Source organism: Rousettus aegyptiacus, unplaced genomic scaffold, assembly GCF_014176215.1.
Source record: "Rousettus aegyptiacus isolate mRouAeg1 unplaced genomic scaffold, mRouAeg1.p scaffold_m13_p_5, whole genome shotgun sequence".
Lineage (NCBI taxonomy): Eukaryota > Metazoa > Chordata > Mammalia > Chiroptera > Pteropodidae > Rousettus > Rousettus aegyptiacus.
The window spans coordinates 13,095,427-13,111,458 of record NW_023416308.1 but is presented as its reverse complement, the minus strand read 5'-3'; the positions used below and the strand labels follow the sequence as shown (position 1 = coordinate 13,111,458).

General features: G+C 44.2%; 1 protein-coding gene across 1 annotated transcript in view; it reads left to right on the top strand.

The window, feature by feature from the left end:
- MAPK1 (mitogen-activated protein kinase 1) overlaps window positions 1-4,809 on the top strand; it is an 81,921-nt gene extending 77,112 nt beyond the window's left edge. The window contains exon 9 of the mRNA XM_016120119.2: window positions 910-4,809. The gene's annotated coding sequence lies outside the window, so the exon portion shown is untranslated. The remainder of the gene's footprint in view (window positions 1-909) is intronic.
- Window positions 4,810-16,032: the final 11,223 nt, after the last annotated feature.

The window sequence follows — 16,032 nt, the reverse complement described above, 5'->3', positions numbered from 1 at the left end:
AAGGGGGAAATGTGCTTCTCACACTTTTACAGTGTGACACTCCTGGTGGACCTCTGGAGGTGGCCCATTTGCAAACATCCAGAGAACCAGGTGAACCCTACAAGTGTAGAAAATGAATAAAGGCTATTAGCATGTTGCTACCTGCTGCCTTTCAGGGTGGTGTCTTGGAGGTCTGGTGGGAAAATTGTCAGGCCACCCGTGACCTGGGCAATCAGAATCATCTCCTGCCTTTGGGAATCATGGCCTTTCCAGAATCCAGGCCCACCAGCCTCACACTTCCAACTAGCACTTTGTCTTGCTGTTCTCTGTCACCATCAGAGAAAACTTGAGCGTTAATAACAACACACTTTCTGCTGCCTAACGTAGTTGATTTTGTCCTACTTGATCATCCAGAGAAAAAGAGGCTAAAAATAGGAGGAAGCAGAAGTGGGTTTTGCATATACATGTATCATTTTACAAAGACCCTCAGGCTCTGTTTTTTGATCATTGGAGTGGTGGGGATTATGTGATTAATAAATGGCATCTTGGGAACACTGAAGCGAGCCAGCCTGTGAGTGTGTGCGTGTGTGCACGTGCGTGCGTGTTTCTTCCCTGTGAGTGTTATGGAAACATCCTCTGAGAAATGCGAGACGAGGCGCCTGCAAAGTGAAGGCAGAGCCCCGCCCCTTCAGAACTGCTTTGCTTTATGTGTGCCCAAGTGGTTCCAAGTGAAATGACCATTTTGCGGGAGTCTTTTTTTTTGTTCGTTTTTTTTTTTTTTTTTCCACTTTTCTGTTCTTCATGATGTTGCTATTGATGTTTTAATGTGGTTTATTCTTTTCGCGTTAACATTTTCCTGATGCTGCTGCTGATATTGTTTTAATGTGATTCGTTCTTAACTCATAGGTTTGTTTGTTTATTTTTCAATAGGACAAGGGCTCAGAGGACTGGACGTGCTCAGACATCTGTGTTCTTCTTCCCAGTTCTTGACCCTGGTCCTGTCTCCAGCCCGTCTTGGCTTATCCACATTGACTCCTTTGAGCCGTTCGGAGGGGCGGTTTCTGGTAGTTGTGGCTTTTATGCTTTCAAAGAATTCCTTCAGTCCAGAGAACTGTTCCTGGCACCCTTGTGTGTGTCACCCACCGGTGACCTGTGGCAGTATGTACTTTCAGTGCACCTACTGCTTACCGTTGCTTTAGTCACTAATCGCTTTCTGGTTTGAAAGATGCAGTGGTTCCTCCCTCTCCTGAATCCTTTCTTAACATGACACCCCGCTGACCCACGCAGTCATACCAGAGATAGTTCTTTCCAAATTGGCTCTCGTCACTGGCATCTCACTTAATGATAAGGGAAGGCTACTACCTAGGGCACTTTAAGTCAGTGACAGCCCCTTATTTGCACTTCACCTTTTTACCATAACTGTTTCCCCAGAGCAGGAACTCGTGGAAACACCTGCAATGATGTTGCAGCCTACAGCAAGTGCTCCCATCCTGGGAATCTTTGGGGGGCACTTGTCAATGTCTTTTCTGATATCATGTTAGTCACTAACATATTTAAGGTATGTGCTATTTGCCCAGCTTTTAGAAAACTCAATCATTTTTCTAAATAAAAGAAAGATGTACTGCACTCAGTAGATTTACTATGGCTACTTGTACCATTTATAGAGATATAACACTTGCCAAAATGTGTTATATGCAGTACTGAGTATTTGCAAGACTTATGCAAAAAGCTTTAAAGTGGCAGCTTCAGAGGTCACAGCAGGGTGCTGAGGTTAAGTATCTGGAGAAGTAGCCAGCAGGCTGCCTGATGTCACGGGGCAGAGCTCTAGCCAGCAGGGTACGTATACCCCGAGCTACTTCACATGTTGTGCCACATTTAGTGTAACCACGTTCAATGCCTGAGGATTTAGCAGAGAGGATAAACACTGCGTCTTTAAATGAGAAAGTGTACAACTTTTTTCTCCTACAGCATGTCAGCATCTCCAGTTCATTTTTCAACCTACGATATAACAGTTTGTAATAAAGCCTTCACGAGCTCATGACATGCAGCACTGTTCTGTCATCAAGTACTCTCAGACGTTTCTCATACTGCTGAGCTGAGACCATCAGAAAAAGCTAGCACTAAGTCATGTTTGGAGCGCTATCCCATATTTTCCTGATCTCTTTAAGTATTCGTTCCTGCCACTGTGCACTGTGGCGTTGACTTGGTGTTCTGTCCCAGTGCAGTGCCTCCTCTTGACTCCCCCACTGCTCTCTGTGGTGAGAAATTTGCCTTGTTCAATAATTACTGTATCCTCGCATGACTGTTAACAGCTTTCTGTGCAGAGATGACTGTCCAAGTGCCACATGCCTATGATTGAAACGAAAAATCTATTGTTACCTCTGAGTTTTGTTCCACAGAAAATGCTATCCAGCAGATCACTTAGGAAAAATTCTATTTTTAGCTTTTCATTTCTCAGCTGTCCTTTTTTTTTGTTTGATTTTTGACAGCAATGGAGAATGGGTTATATAAAGACTGCCTGCCAATATGAACAGAAATGCACTTGTAATTCATGGAAATAAATGTACATCTTCTATCTTCATATTCATGTAAGATTCAGTGTTGATTTCCTCTGGATCAGCATGTCCGAACGGACAGCCAGGTTCAGTTTGTGCTTAGAACAGAAATGCTTACAGGCCTCAGCTTCCCACCCGGGCACCACACCAGCACGGTGATTTACATAAAATGATTTAGAAAACATTTCCATAGATAGGGCCTTTTTTACCCTCTGCACAGCAGAGAAATCAATTCTGACATGTTCCTTTATTCAAATCATAGGTCTAAAATATTATGTCAAACTCTGATGGAGCCCAGACATCTCAGGTTGGATTCTCTGGTTCTTTCTAAAGAGGGCCTGCCTGTGTGCCCCAGAGCTACCGCTGGGCACAGCGCAGTGCTGAGAAGGGCTGCCTCACATCACCCGGCCCAGAGTGCTATGTCCACACCTCATGGGCTAAGGAAGGATGGTTGACTCTTCCTCAGTAATTGGAACCATATCTGTCTAGATTCTTGCCCTAAAATACATGATCTTCACCTCCGTTCCCAGAGCGGCCATGTCAAGGTCCACATAGCATTGACAGGATACAGGTTTGACTGTTACTTGATACATTGATAAGTCAGTTTTCATTTTAAAAGGAGCATTGACAGTTTTATTGCTCTTATTTCTTTGTACTTTTTAAATGGAATGTTAGTATTATTATGAGGTTAATTTGCAGTCCTCTGAATAGAAAGCCATAGCCTTGGTTACTAATCCCTGGGGACTGTGGACTCTTTCCCACCCTCTGCGATGGTACCGTGGAGTCACATTGGCATGAAACCACTAACTGCATTCTAGAATCACTGTAGCCATAAGTTGTGTGCTTTTTATTAATCATGCCAAACTTGGTTTAACAAGTCAGAGAATTGTCATAACCAAGGTACCTGTGAAAAGGACTGGCTATTATGTGTTACCGGCTTACCATTTGGATCTTCTCACATCTCTAAAAATGTACAGATTAGGTCATAAATTCATGCTGGTGGTACCAAATTCCACCATTATTAGTACACTCACATAAGCTTTCAGACTAATGGCTTTTTTGGTGTCTAAAATGTAAGCAAAAAATTCTTATTGGAAACATTCCAAGCCTTTCATCTAGTGTGAAACAAAATACCTAACAAGCCAGTGGGATGGATTTGGGACAACTCATGGTCACTGTGCTGACACAAGTCTTCAAAGCTGATAGAGACATGCAGGCCGTTATGATGCATGAGTTGAAGAATATCATTGTATTTGTGTGCAGTACTCAGTGAGTGGTGTGTTCACAGCGATCCCTTCTGCTGCAGGCATAGGTGATGGGTGTGGAGGTACCTGTAGTTTTCAGGAGCCACATGTGGCTTGTCAGTGGTTGTCTCTAGGAGTCAGATAGGTGTACCGCTCACGCTGCGTGCCACATAATATTCAGACCATTCAGAGGAGACTGTTTTACCTTATTTGCTTATATGTTAATACGGTTTTTAAATTGGTAACTTTTATATAGTATGGTAACAGTATGTTAATACACACATACATATGCACACATGCTTTGGGTCCTTCCATAATACTTTTATATTTGTAAATCAATGTTTTGGAGCAATCCCAAGTTTAAGAGAAATATTTTTGTAAATGTAGTGGTTTTGAAAATCTGAGCAATCCCTTTGCTTATACATTTTTAAAGCATTTGTGCTTTAAAATTGTTATGCTGGTATTTGAAATATGATACTCCCATAGTACAGATGAGAAGCATGTTAACAGTAAAGTAAATATGTGGTTTCTCTCACTGTAACCCAGATTGACAGAATGGATCAGAAAGGACTGGGAATCTAGAGGGAATTCTCTAGGGTTGCACCAGTTTTACCTAAAGCTTGTTGCCTTTTTTGTGCTGTTTATCTGTGTAGAGCACTCAAGAAAGTTCTGAAATTGCTTTGTATCTGCTTTGTACTGTTGGTGCCTTCTTGGTATTGTACCCCAAAACTCTGCATAGATTATTTAGTATAATGGTAAGTTAAAAAAAAAAGTTAAAGAAAGATTTTATTAAGAATCTGAATGTTTATTCATTATATTGTTACAATTTAACATTTATTTGTGGTATCTGTGATTTGGTTAATCTGTATAAAAATTGTAAGTAGAAAGGTTTATATTTCATCTTAATTCTTTTGATGTTGTAAACGTACTTTTTAAAAGATGGATTATTTGAATGTTTATGGCACCTGACTTGTAAAAAAACTACAAAAAAATTAGAATCATTAAATTGTGTCCCTGTGTTACCAAAATAACATAGTACTGTGCATGTAGTTAATTGGAATTTCATGTGAAAATATGAACTCGTCTAGTCCATTATTGGAATGTTTCCCAAATAAGTGTGTTTTCCTAATTTGACTTTGCTTATAGTAATTAATGTTAGAACCGTAAGCTGATGCTCTGGATTTGATTGGGATTTTGGTGCTCCATCGGGTTTTCGAGATTATGCTTCAGACCTCTGGCTGTAAAGGGGGAAGAAGGCAGCGCCAGGAACCCTAATACAGTGCCCGTGTGCATCTCCTCTCACCTTCCTAGACGTCAGCACCTCTGCCGCCCGGGTAGGTGTCGCAGCCTTTTGTCAGACCAAGTCCCGAATGTATTAGGGACTCTTGGACATTTGATTCTTCTCAATACTGGGCACCATGTAGTGACATATTTACAAGACAAAGTATTTGGAAATGTTTCTTTTGTGGTGATACAGAAAGAGGGTGGGGCTCATCAAACAGGGTTCAAAGCCTGCCCTCTGCTTACAGCCGCAGCGGGCTCTGGGCCGCTCGCTGTGCTGCCTTGCTCTTCAGACCCTCCGCTGTGAAGTGGAACCGCTGCCCTCCCTTGCATGCGGTAAAGGTTACGGAAGTGTATTCCAACTGTCTAGTAGAAAACCTCAGAACAGGTACTCAGTAAGTATCAAATCTTCCTAATGCTTTTTTATTTCTTTAAATTTTGTTGTGACACTAAAATGTCTGCTAACCGAACTAACTGCTTTCTGTTCATCTGAGATGGGGAACCTGTCCAAAACTTTCTCCAGGAAAATGAGCTGATCCCACCTAACCTGGGAGTTCGATGGGTATTTGAAACACTCATGGGAGTCCAGCATTTGCTTTCCCTTTGAGAGGGTGACATTCTTCATTGTCCAGATCCTATAGCAAATAATTAAAATAATCATCTTTCTTATTCCACCCAAGGAGGCTAATAATCATAATCTTTTCCACTTTAATTTTGAAGCTCTTCGCCTTAGCAGTAATGCAGCCATTCTAGCTGGCAGTGCAATCCAGCATCTTGAATGGCCCTATTTGCTGTATCTAATCAGGACCAGAGTGTTCAGAGCTGAACAGTGACCACATAGCAGTCCTCTGTGTGAAACAGAAACCAAACCCAAGTCATGGGTGTTACAGAGTTGTGGGGGGTGAGGTGCAGACCCCCGAAGCCCTGAGTGTTAGAGGGAGGAGCGGGAGTAGGCATGTCCACAGAGACGCAGTAAAGGGATGCGTTTTCACGGGGGGGCAGCCTGTGAGTCTAAGTGAGGCGGGAGAGACGGAGAGGGGATGGTGGAGGTGGGCCTTGCGGGGTTGAGGGCAGGTAAGAGGTGGGTCATGGTGGGTGTGAGGTGTAGGGGGCTTTTTCTGAATCCAGCACCAAGGACGGCTACAGACAGGTCATTTTCTAGGTGGAGAGGAGGAAATGGAGTGAGCTTGTGCTCCACAACACCTTTTTCAGGTGAAATGGGAAACAGCCTGCCGACAATGAGGGAAGGCCACCAAGAAAAGTGAGAATAGGCCTGCCACTGTGAGGGGCTTGACTGAGGCGATGTTCCTAAATCTAGTGAAGTAGACCTGTGGCACTCGAATGTTTATCTCTTTCGGTGATGTCATTTGCTGAGTAAAGTAGACACTCGAGCAGACTAGGGAGAGACTGCGAGGTGACTGACCACAAGGGCTGACATACAGGTGTGGAAAGGAAGCCTGGCGTGCGGGCACCAGCCACTGCTACATGGATGCCATGGGAGATGTGGAAACGTAGGAGTCAGATTCTTGTCATGTCCAGGTTCTTTGAAAATGGAGCTGTGAGGGTTCTGATACCCAAATTTCCACTGTTGATGGGGTGAGGTTTTCCATACACCAAGCAGCTCTTAGAATAACAATTGGCTGTGCAAGAATTCAACTCCTTTATGGCACAGTCTGCCTGGAGATAGCATCACATCCCACAGCTTAAGAGTTCAGTCCCACAAAACTGCTCCCTGCCTCCTGCTTTAGATGCCAGTCACGAGCCCAAGTTGTCACCTTTGCTAACCAACTAACTATAGATCAAAGGTTCCAACAGCCCCTTACTTGAGTTCAGTTAATTTACTGGAGTGGCTCAGAATGCAAGGGAACACTTACTTATATTTACCAGTTTATTAAAGGAAATGATAAAGGATACAGATGAGATACATAAGGTGAGGTCTGGGAGGATCCCGAGTGTAGGAGTTTCTGTCCCCATGGAGTTGGGATGTAAAAGCTCCCTGAACCCCGTATTTTAGGATTATATGGAGGCTTCCTCATATGGGCATGATCCATCACTAACCCTACTCTTGGCCCTCCTCAAAGAATCAGGGGCAGGGCTGAAAATTCCAAGCTGCTTATCCTGGCCTGGTGTTTCCAGGGACCAGCCCTCATCCAGGAGCCACCCAGAGTCCCCGCATTAGAACAAAAGACTCACCTATCACCCAGGAAATTACAAGATTTATAGAAAGAAACCCTGTGTCAGAACCAGGTTCAAAGACCAAATTTTAGAACAAAAGACACTCTTAGTCCTCTTATCACCCAGGAAATTACACAGATTTCAAGAGCCCTGTGTCAGGAACGAGGGGCAAAAACCAATATGTATTTTTCTATTATCTCACAGGCACTCCCCCAGCATGGCAGAGCCTGGGGTGTCTAGAGAGTGGAGAGTCATTAGAGTAGGATCATTCAGAGAACTGTGCAGCCAGCTCTGGGCCTTGTCACCACCCTGGGGAGTGTTGATGTGTTGTGAGGTGGTCAGTGGTTAGCAGGGAAGGAAGAGGCCCTATTCACTTGCAGTTGTGAATCACCCAGTGGATTTCAATTTGCTTGACTTCATGCTGATTTACCAGTCTGCTCTTGGATCAGCTCAATGGACAGAACTTGCAATGTACCTGATACAAAGACAGTGCTGGGCTGTGTCAAGGACATTCCCTGTCTTCAAGGAAATAACTAACAGAGATCTCTGAAGGAAAGGAAGACACCTTTCAGCTACAAAAAGCCAAGAAGACCTATGTCCAGCGGCTTTGTCTTAGTATTTCTGTGAGCTCCACAAGTGTGTGGATTCAAAGGCTAACTGATTGATTACAACACGAATGTGAAAAACATTCTAGAAGCAAACTTTTGTTTCTTAGAGAATCAGAGACCCTCTGGGTCATAGGCACTTCTCTCACATGGGCTTTGAGAGCTGCCACCGTGCTGTGGGCACGCACAGGAAATAAGCAGGGGCGTCCTCAATTTGAAATGAAAGGCATTTTTAATCAATTCTTCCTGTATCCTTGCCTTTCATCATCCTAATTTCCTAAAAATGAGTCTATATAGAATGATGTTCTACATTCACACATTGGGTATAGAGATGCTTTCCACTAAACCAACCGAAGCATGGTGCTGTGTGTCCTGACTCGAAGCTGGTTCAGAACGGCAGCCTAGGATGTGCTAGGCTGTGCTGGGCTCTGTCCAGAGGCAGCGAGCCTCGCTCTTTCAGCTCCATGACTCCAAACAACCATGCTGTGCCCCACTGGCTTGGGAAAGAAACTTTAGGGAATAAAAATGATAGGAAAGGGGAGCACCTAGTTGAGTTGGGAGTGGGGAAAGTTTACTCTTGAATTTCTTGGCCAGAGTAGTAGGGGAGCCGGCACCTTTTTTTAGTAAGGCCAAAGGTAACGACCCTGCTGTCAGCTGTGGAAATGGAACCAGGGAGAGCACAGCTCTGTGCTGGGAAGGGAATGTGCAGTGTGGGGCACCAGGGCCAAAGGTGTCCGGCCTGGTACCGGAGGGAGGCCTGCAGGCCGCCGGTGCAGACACAGAAGCTGGCCGTGTGCTTACAGAGGGCCACCGAGCTGACTCTGAGGCCAGCTTGGAGAATCAGGCAAAGGCCAGTGGCCACACCACCACCTCCAGGCATCTCTGCCCTTTTTTTATTCTGAAGCCCCAGAGAACACTTTGACTTCCCAAAGTTACTGCTTCCACACCAAAGTAGTCCTATTCTGTGAGCATGGGGAGCCGGGTGACTGTAGACTAGAAAATGGGAGTTTTCTGAGTTTGAACCAACTACCCCAAGAGGAGGAGGGCACCAGTGCAAGACCACAGGAGGAGACCCGTGATGGGGACATGTGATAATGGCACCTAGAAGCCAAGACTGACTTAAAGAATTGTGTTTTTCAGTTGCCTTTGAAAGTCCGTCTGCACTTACACATCCCACACAGCAGTGGTTTGCAAATTTTCAAATGTTTTCATCACTGGTGCCTTTTCCTGAAATTAGTAAAAGTTCACCTGCTCTGAGTAAACAAGGGCTGGGACAGCCCAGCACCCTCACCTGTCTCTTCCTACAAAATAGCATCATGCTTCTGCCCTAGAGGAACCAAAAAATGATCTTAGAAACCACGGGAAAGCAAATCCCTGCCACCAAAGACAGCAATTGAAGGAACAAGCCACCAATGACGATTAACACTTCCACAGACAAGGAAGGGCCAGCAGCAACAGAGTCACCACTACGGGGGCCTCACGAGTAGATTAGGTAAGGTCTTCCTCCTGGTTTAAAAGTGCAGGGAAAATGAAGACCGTTGCAGAGGTCATGCGGTTAAAGGTTGGGGCGGAGCGATAGATGGTAGGAAAGATGGACCTGTAAGGCAGCGGAGAAGGAAGCATCCAGTATTGGCACTTGTCCCAGGCAAATGCCGGGCAGCAGCCACCGCGTGCTGTGAGCAATTGCACGAAATGAAACAGCTGTGCTTGTGGCAGTGATAACCTGGCAGGGAAGACAGGCATTAAACGAATAGTTATACAGAAGTAAAACTACAGATGTGCTCAGTGCTTAATGGAGATCAAACGCAGACATGAGACGGGCACCAACTTGTGCACCATTCAAAAAGGCACCCCCACCAGTCTCCTCCCACAGAATAGCATAAGGCACTGCGAGACTAAAAATCTGTAAGTCTACAAAGGCAGCTGGATCAGCTGCGTGTCTTGGTTAAAAAGGAAATGCTGGGCCAAAGCAGGTTTCAGAAAGGAGAATGTCAAAGTCTCAGTGATGCCTCTCCTGGCAAGAAGGCACTGGGAAATAAAACCGTGGGGATAGTGTGTGTGTGTTCAGTCCCTGGAAGACCTGGACAGTAGCCTGCAGCAGGGCACACAGGACAAGGATGAGTTACAGGACGGCCAGGCTGGCAAAATTCGTTCTCTAAAAAAGTAAGTACCTACTGTCTGTGATGTGCAAAAGTATTTTAGTGAAATCAGATAGAAAAGGCAGATGATGCCATTTCAGAAAACAGGATGCCTTAGCCCGTCTTCGTTGTTTGCTCTCACAGATGAAGCCACCAGCACACCGCATGCAGCTGTGCCCCCGGGACCATCAGCCAGGATTCAGGGTGGGAGGGCTCGGGCTCCGCCACATAGCTTCTCTCCGAAGGGACAGGAGGTCCTGGAATCAACCAAAACCTGAGGGCTCTGTAAGACCAAGTCAGACCCAAGACACGTCTTCCCTGTTTTCAGACATGGTGGATTAGACTGTTGGCCAGTAGACACTGGAGTTCCTATTTGATGGGTGACGGTTCACAGCAGCTGAACCGTCAGGATGGCATGTGAGCGCCCCGGCTGAGGTGGGGAGCACACCGAGCTGGCACATGTGCCCTCACCCTCCTCGTTGCTCACATTTCCCGCAGCGATGTGCTGCAGGGCTGCATGTCTACACAAGCTCCCCAGTCTTAACATGCTGCCGTCAAGGATGCTTCACCTGAGATCAAAGCACACCGGGTTCTGCGGGCAAAGGAGTTCCACGAGGAAGGCAGATGCACCCTCGGCCTCCCTGAGGGACCACCGGCTGCGCCTCGAGCCAAGTGCCAGGTTTGTTTAATACGCTGCTCCAGCGAGATGCACAGAAGAGTCCGGGGTCAAGTGGAGACTGAGGCCTAATCTTGACCTCACTGCTGAGTAGCTGAGGGACTTCAGACAAAGCCATCTCAGCCCTTTGTGTCTGCTGGTGAATTTGGGATGACAGCTCCTGCCTGCCAGTGGCTCCCAGGGTTCATGAGGACAGGTGTGTCCTCCACCTGCAGTGGGTTCCACACCTGCACCTCCCACCCCCTTTCATTTGTTTTGGCTTTTGTCGGTTTAGCTTTGCATTTTGTTTTTCCTTGGAGGTAACAGATGTGCGTTTCTGGTTCCGGAAGTCACATCAGGTCCCTAAGGGAGCACCCCACCCTGCCATCACTCTCTGGTCCTCAGCACCACATCCCACCTTTGTGCCACCTCAACAGCAGTCACAGGGAATCAGACCACCAGGTCACAGTGATCTCACTGTGAAACCCCTCGTGGATGGCCCTGACCTGGCCCCCTACCCACTGCTCCCCTGCCCAGGGACCCCATGCTCAGTGACCCCATGCCCTTTTTGGCTGTCCACACCCAGCCCTGGGGATGAATTTCCTCCTGCTGTTCTGGCTTCAGTATCAGAACAAACTGGACAACAGAGGAAAAGCCCAGGACCACAGGTCCACAGCCGAGCCAGGAGCAGATTCCCTGCTTCCTACCATGGCAGCCCTGTCCCTTGGGTTGGCTTGAAAGGGGCTGTCCCAGTGTTCCCAGGAGCAGATAGCATCCTGGTACTCTAGGGAACTTCTATAAAGTGCAATTAAGAGAAAGATATGTCAAGAGGTTTAATTGTTTTGTATTATTTTGGTAAAGGGATCATTAGAACTAGAGAATAGTTCATGGAAGATGCTTTATATATCACATAATAGAGAAGCTGCACAGTGGGCCTGAGGATTCCAGGACATCGTGTCCACAGAAATCTTTCATTTTACCTTTTCCCATTGATGCCTTCTTCTGTTTACTCTGTGCAAAAAGTAGACTTTGGGCTGTATGTACAACTGCATTCCGTTCCCCAAGAGTCGGATATATGCATTGCATCTGAAAAGCCTTTAATGTTCCTTTGTCAGAATCTTCTCAGATCATGGGGAGCCCGTATCTCTCACTGGTAGTGGTTCTCAAATCCTCTTAGTCACTTCTTGATCCCCATGTCTCCCAAGAGCTCTTCTCCACATCTGGCTACTGAGCCCCTCTTGTTCATATCCTTTTTTTATTTTTAGTAGACTTATTGTTTGTATTATCTGCATTAGCACAGTTTTAGAATTGTAATCGAGCAGATAACACAGAATGACAGAATGTTCCATATACCTCCTCTCCCCTCTAAACACCTATTCACCCTCTCCCTAACCTCCAGCAACCACAGATCTTTTTCAGTCTCCACAGTTTTGCCTTTTCCAGACTGTGGTGTAGTTGTAAATATACAGAATGTAGCCTTTGCAGACTGCCTTCTTTCATATAGTGATGTGCAGTTAAGGTTACTCTGTATCTGTTTATGGCTTAATACTTCATTCCCCCACCAAGGCTTATTGAACTTGCATTAGCGAAATTATATAGATTTAAAGTGTACAACATGATGGTTAGATATACATGTGCTTTGTGAAATGATCACCACTGTCAGGTGATTAACACATCCATCACCTCACACAGTGAGCTTTCGTGTGTGTGGTAAGAACACTCAGACTCTACTGTCTTAGCAAATTCCAAGTACACAGTACAGTATCAGCAAGAGTCACCAGGCTGTACATTAAATCCCCAAAACTTATTTATCTCATAACCTTTGACCGGCATCTCCCCATTTCCCCCATCCTCCAGCCCCTGGTAACCACCACTCTACTGTCTGTTTATGACAGCTCATTTCTTTCCACCACTTAACAATATTCCATTGTGTGGATATACCAGTTTGTTTATCCATTCACCTATTGAAGGACATCTTGGTGGCTTTCAGTTTCTGGCAATTATGAATAAAGCTGCTATAAACATTCATGTGCAAGTTTTTGTGTAGACAATAACTTCATTTCATTAAGGTAAATACCTGGGAGCATGATTGTACCAGGTGCAGACATTTTAATGAAGACATATGAATTCTCCAAAATTTCTTCCAGAAAATAAAAGCAGAAGAAACACCTCATTTTATGAGGCCAGCATTGCCCTAATATCAAAACAAGATAAAGACATCACAAGAAAAGAAACTACGAACCAGTATCATTCATGAACAGATGCAGAAATACTCAACAAAATATTAGAAAATTAAATCCAATAATTGTGTAAAAATAATTATACAGCATTCCCAGGTGGGATTTATTTCAGGCATACAAGGGCTGGTTCAACATTTGGAAATCAGTTAATGTAATTCTCCACATCAACAGGCTAAAGAAGAAAAATCGCATGACCATCAATAGATAAAGAAGCATTTGACAAGACCTAATACCCATTCATCATAAAAACTCAACAAACTGGGAATGGAGGGGAACATCCTCCCTTGATAAAGAACATCTACAAACAACCTACAGCTAACATACTTTATGATGAGAAACTACATATTTTCCCCTACTATTGGAAACAGGCACAGAAGTCACCTCTCCCCACTCTTGTTAAACATCATATTGAAAGAGGAAAACCTAGCAACCTAGTATTTTGTATCCAATGAAATTATCCTTCAAAAATGGAGAAGAATGAGTTTTATTCTTTTTTCTCTTTGCATTTCAACTTGAGAAGCTCCCAGTGACATTTTTCTAGCTCACTGATTTTTCCCTCAGTGGTTGTGTCCAGTCTGCTGAATGCCAAAGGCATTCTCCATTTCTGTTAGTTTCTCTAGCATTTTCTTTTGATTCTTTCTTAAAGTTTCCTTATCTCTGCTTACATTATTCATCTGTTCTTGCACATTGTCCATTTACTTCATTAGAGCCCTTAGCATATTAATCATAGTTGTTTGAAATCTCCAATACAATAGTTCCAAAATCTCTGCCATATCTGCGTCTGTTTCTAATGCTTGCTTTGCTTTTAAAACTGTGTTTCTTTTCTTTTAGCATGCTTATAATTATTTGTTGAAAGCCAGACATGATATATTAGATAATAGAACTGAGCTAGATGGGCTATCACTGTGAAGTTATGTTTTTCTGGCTAGAGTTAGGCTATGTGTACTGTTTACTCAGCTGTAGGTGTCCCAGGCTGAAATTTCCTTCGGAGTCCTTGCTTTTGTTTCCCTTGTGTTGGGTTTCCCTAGTGACTCCTTCTTAAAGAGAATCTGAGCCTTGCCTTGCTTTCAGCTGTAAACTTCTGTAAGGGTACTGGAACCCTGTTGATGGGGTAATAAGGCCAGGAGGAATGGGAAGTGTTCCATAATCATAAGATTACGTCTCAGTCTTCTAGTGGGCTTATGACCCTAGGCTGTGGCCTTCCCAAGTGCTTCTCAGGGTCTTTTTGCCCCCTTAGGTAAGACAGAGAAGTTAGAAGGGCTGAGGTTAGGTATATCCCTTCCCTCATGTTGGCTGAGGCTGTGAGGATGTCGTTTCCCTTGATGGCTGGCCTTTGTTATAAAGAATAAACAAGCTGGGCATATTTCAAATGGTTACTTTTCCTCTCCAGCTAGTCAAAACCAAGCGGCTTTTGCTCCAGTCTTCACTGTGAAAATCTGGTGAGGATCCTTGGAGGTATAACCCAACCAAGTGTCAGGCCCCCTTGCACCTGATCCCTATGAGTTTTTAATTCTCAAGTTAGTCTACACTCAGCCTCCAGATTTTGTCAGTGTTATCATATAAGGGGTCATTTGAGTGTTCCTACCAGTTCCTGGCTCCAGTGGCTTCTGGTGAACTGTAAATTTTCTGTCTTTGCCTGTCTCTACAGTTTTGGGTGGTGGAGTTGAGGGTGTGTTTTCCTGTGACCTCAATTCTCTGATGGGCCTAAGAAAAGTCATTGGTTTTCAGTTTATTTAGCTTTTCTCTTGTTTTGAGGGCAGGAATTATGACTTTGAAGCTCTTTCCATGTTAAAGCTTAAACAAAGTCACCCCAGTTTTTATTCTTGCTCCCCATGCCTTTTTTTAACAAATGCATCTGGAAGGGTAGTGTGTTCACTTGGCAGGTGTGGTTGGAGAAAACTAGTAAATCCAATATCTTGGACAAACTAAAGAATTGGAGAAAAATATCTCTTCATCTGATTTCGACCCAGACCAATATGGACAATAGTTGTGGGGGCAGGGACCACAGAAGCTGGGGGCCACATCTGCCATGGGTGACTAATAATAAAAGTCTATATTTTCCAACACAAATTACAAAAATACAAACACTATACTTCATTTCCAGCTGATAATCAATCACAGAATATTGTTTCCTTACATGAGAAAAAGCATCAAAGGCCATTAATAAATAGGGAAATGCAAATTAAAATAAAGATGAAGTGTCATTTTGTGCATACATACCTTACCTTCTGGTTTTTCAGCAAAAACAAAATTGTAAAAGCCAAACGTCGTGAAGTTGTGAAGACAAAATTACACTTGGTATTGCTAACAGTGCTGTATGTGAATGCAGTGGAGTCTGGCAGCTGTGACTCCAGCCAATCAGAAGATGTGTTTTGACTCAGTCATTCCATTACCGTGGATTTTTTCCCAGACAATAACTGTAGAGAGAACAGCCACATGTATGAAGGCATTTGCAGCACCATTATTTATTTGTAATGACGAGAAAAAAAAAAAAAAAAAAGATAAGCAGCCTCCATGCCCAGCATTTGGGAACAGTAGGTCTGGTCTGTTAAACTTACAAGTCAGTACAGCAATGACAGAATTTTAAGTGTCTTCGCATTACCTCCAGGCTTTGATCCTCCAACATGCAAATCCCAGCCACACTTCTGAATCAGGCAGCTATCTGTCCACTCCTCTGAAGTGACGTTGTCCTTTCTCTTGTCCACTGGTCAGGAGAGTCCCGGAAAACACACTGTGGCTGACTCATTTAGATGCCCCTGCCTCTCGCCTTGGGCTCCGGTACAAAGCAAGGCTCCTTAAAGCCCAATTTGCGAAATGCAGGCCACAGACCCCCTGCATCACCGCCCGTCTCCTGGAGCCCATTAAAAACACAGCACCTCTGGTTTAAGATGGTAAGATTTATCTTCTGTATATTTTTTCCATAATTAGAAATTAAAATGCAGACTCTCTGGCCCCACCTCAGACATACTGCCTTTCTGCATCAGCATTTTAACAAGATTCCAGGTGCTTTGTCTAAACTTTGAGAAACTCTGTATGTTGGATATATAGTTACTCTTAAAATATAAATTCCAATTATGAGTTGCTGTTTCTAACTAAGACACATACTTTATTTTTCTCCTTTATTTTTCTTGGACTCCTTCATTTTCAGGAAGGAGGGAAA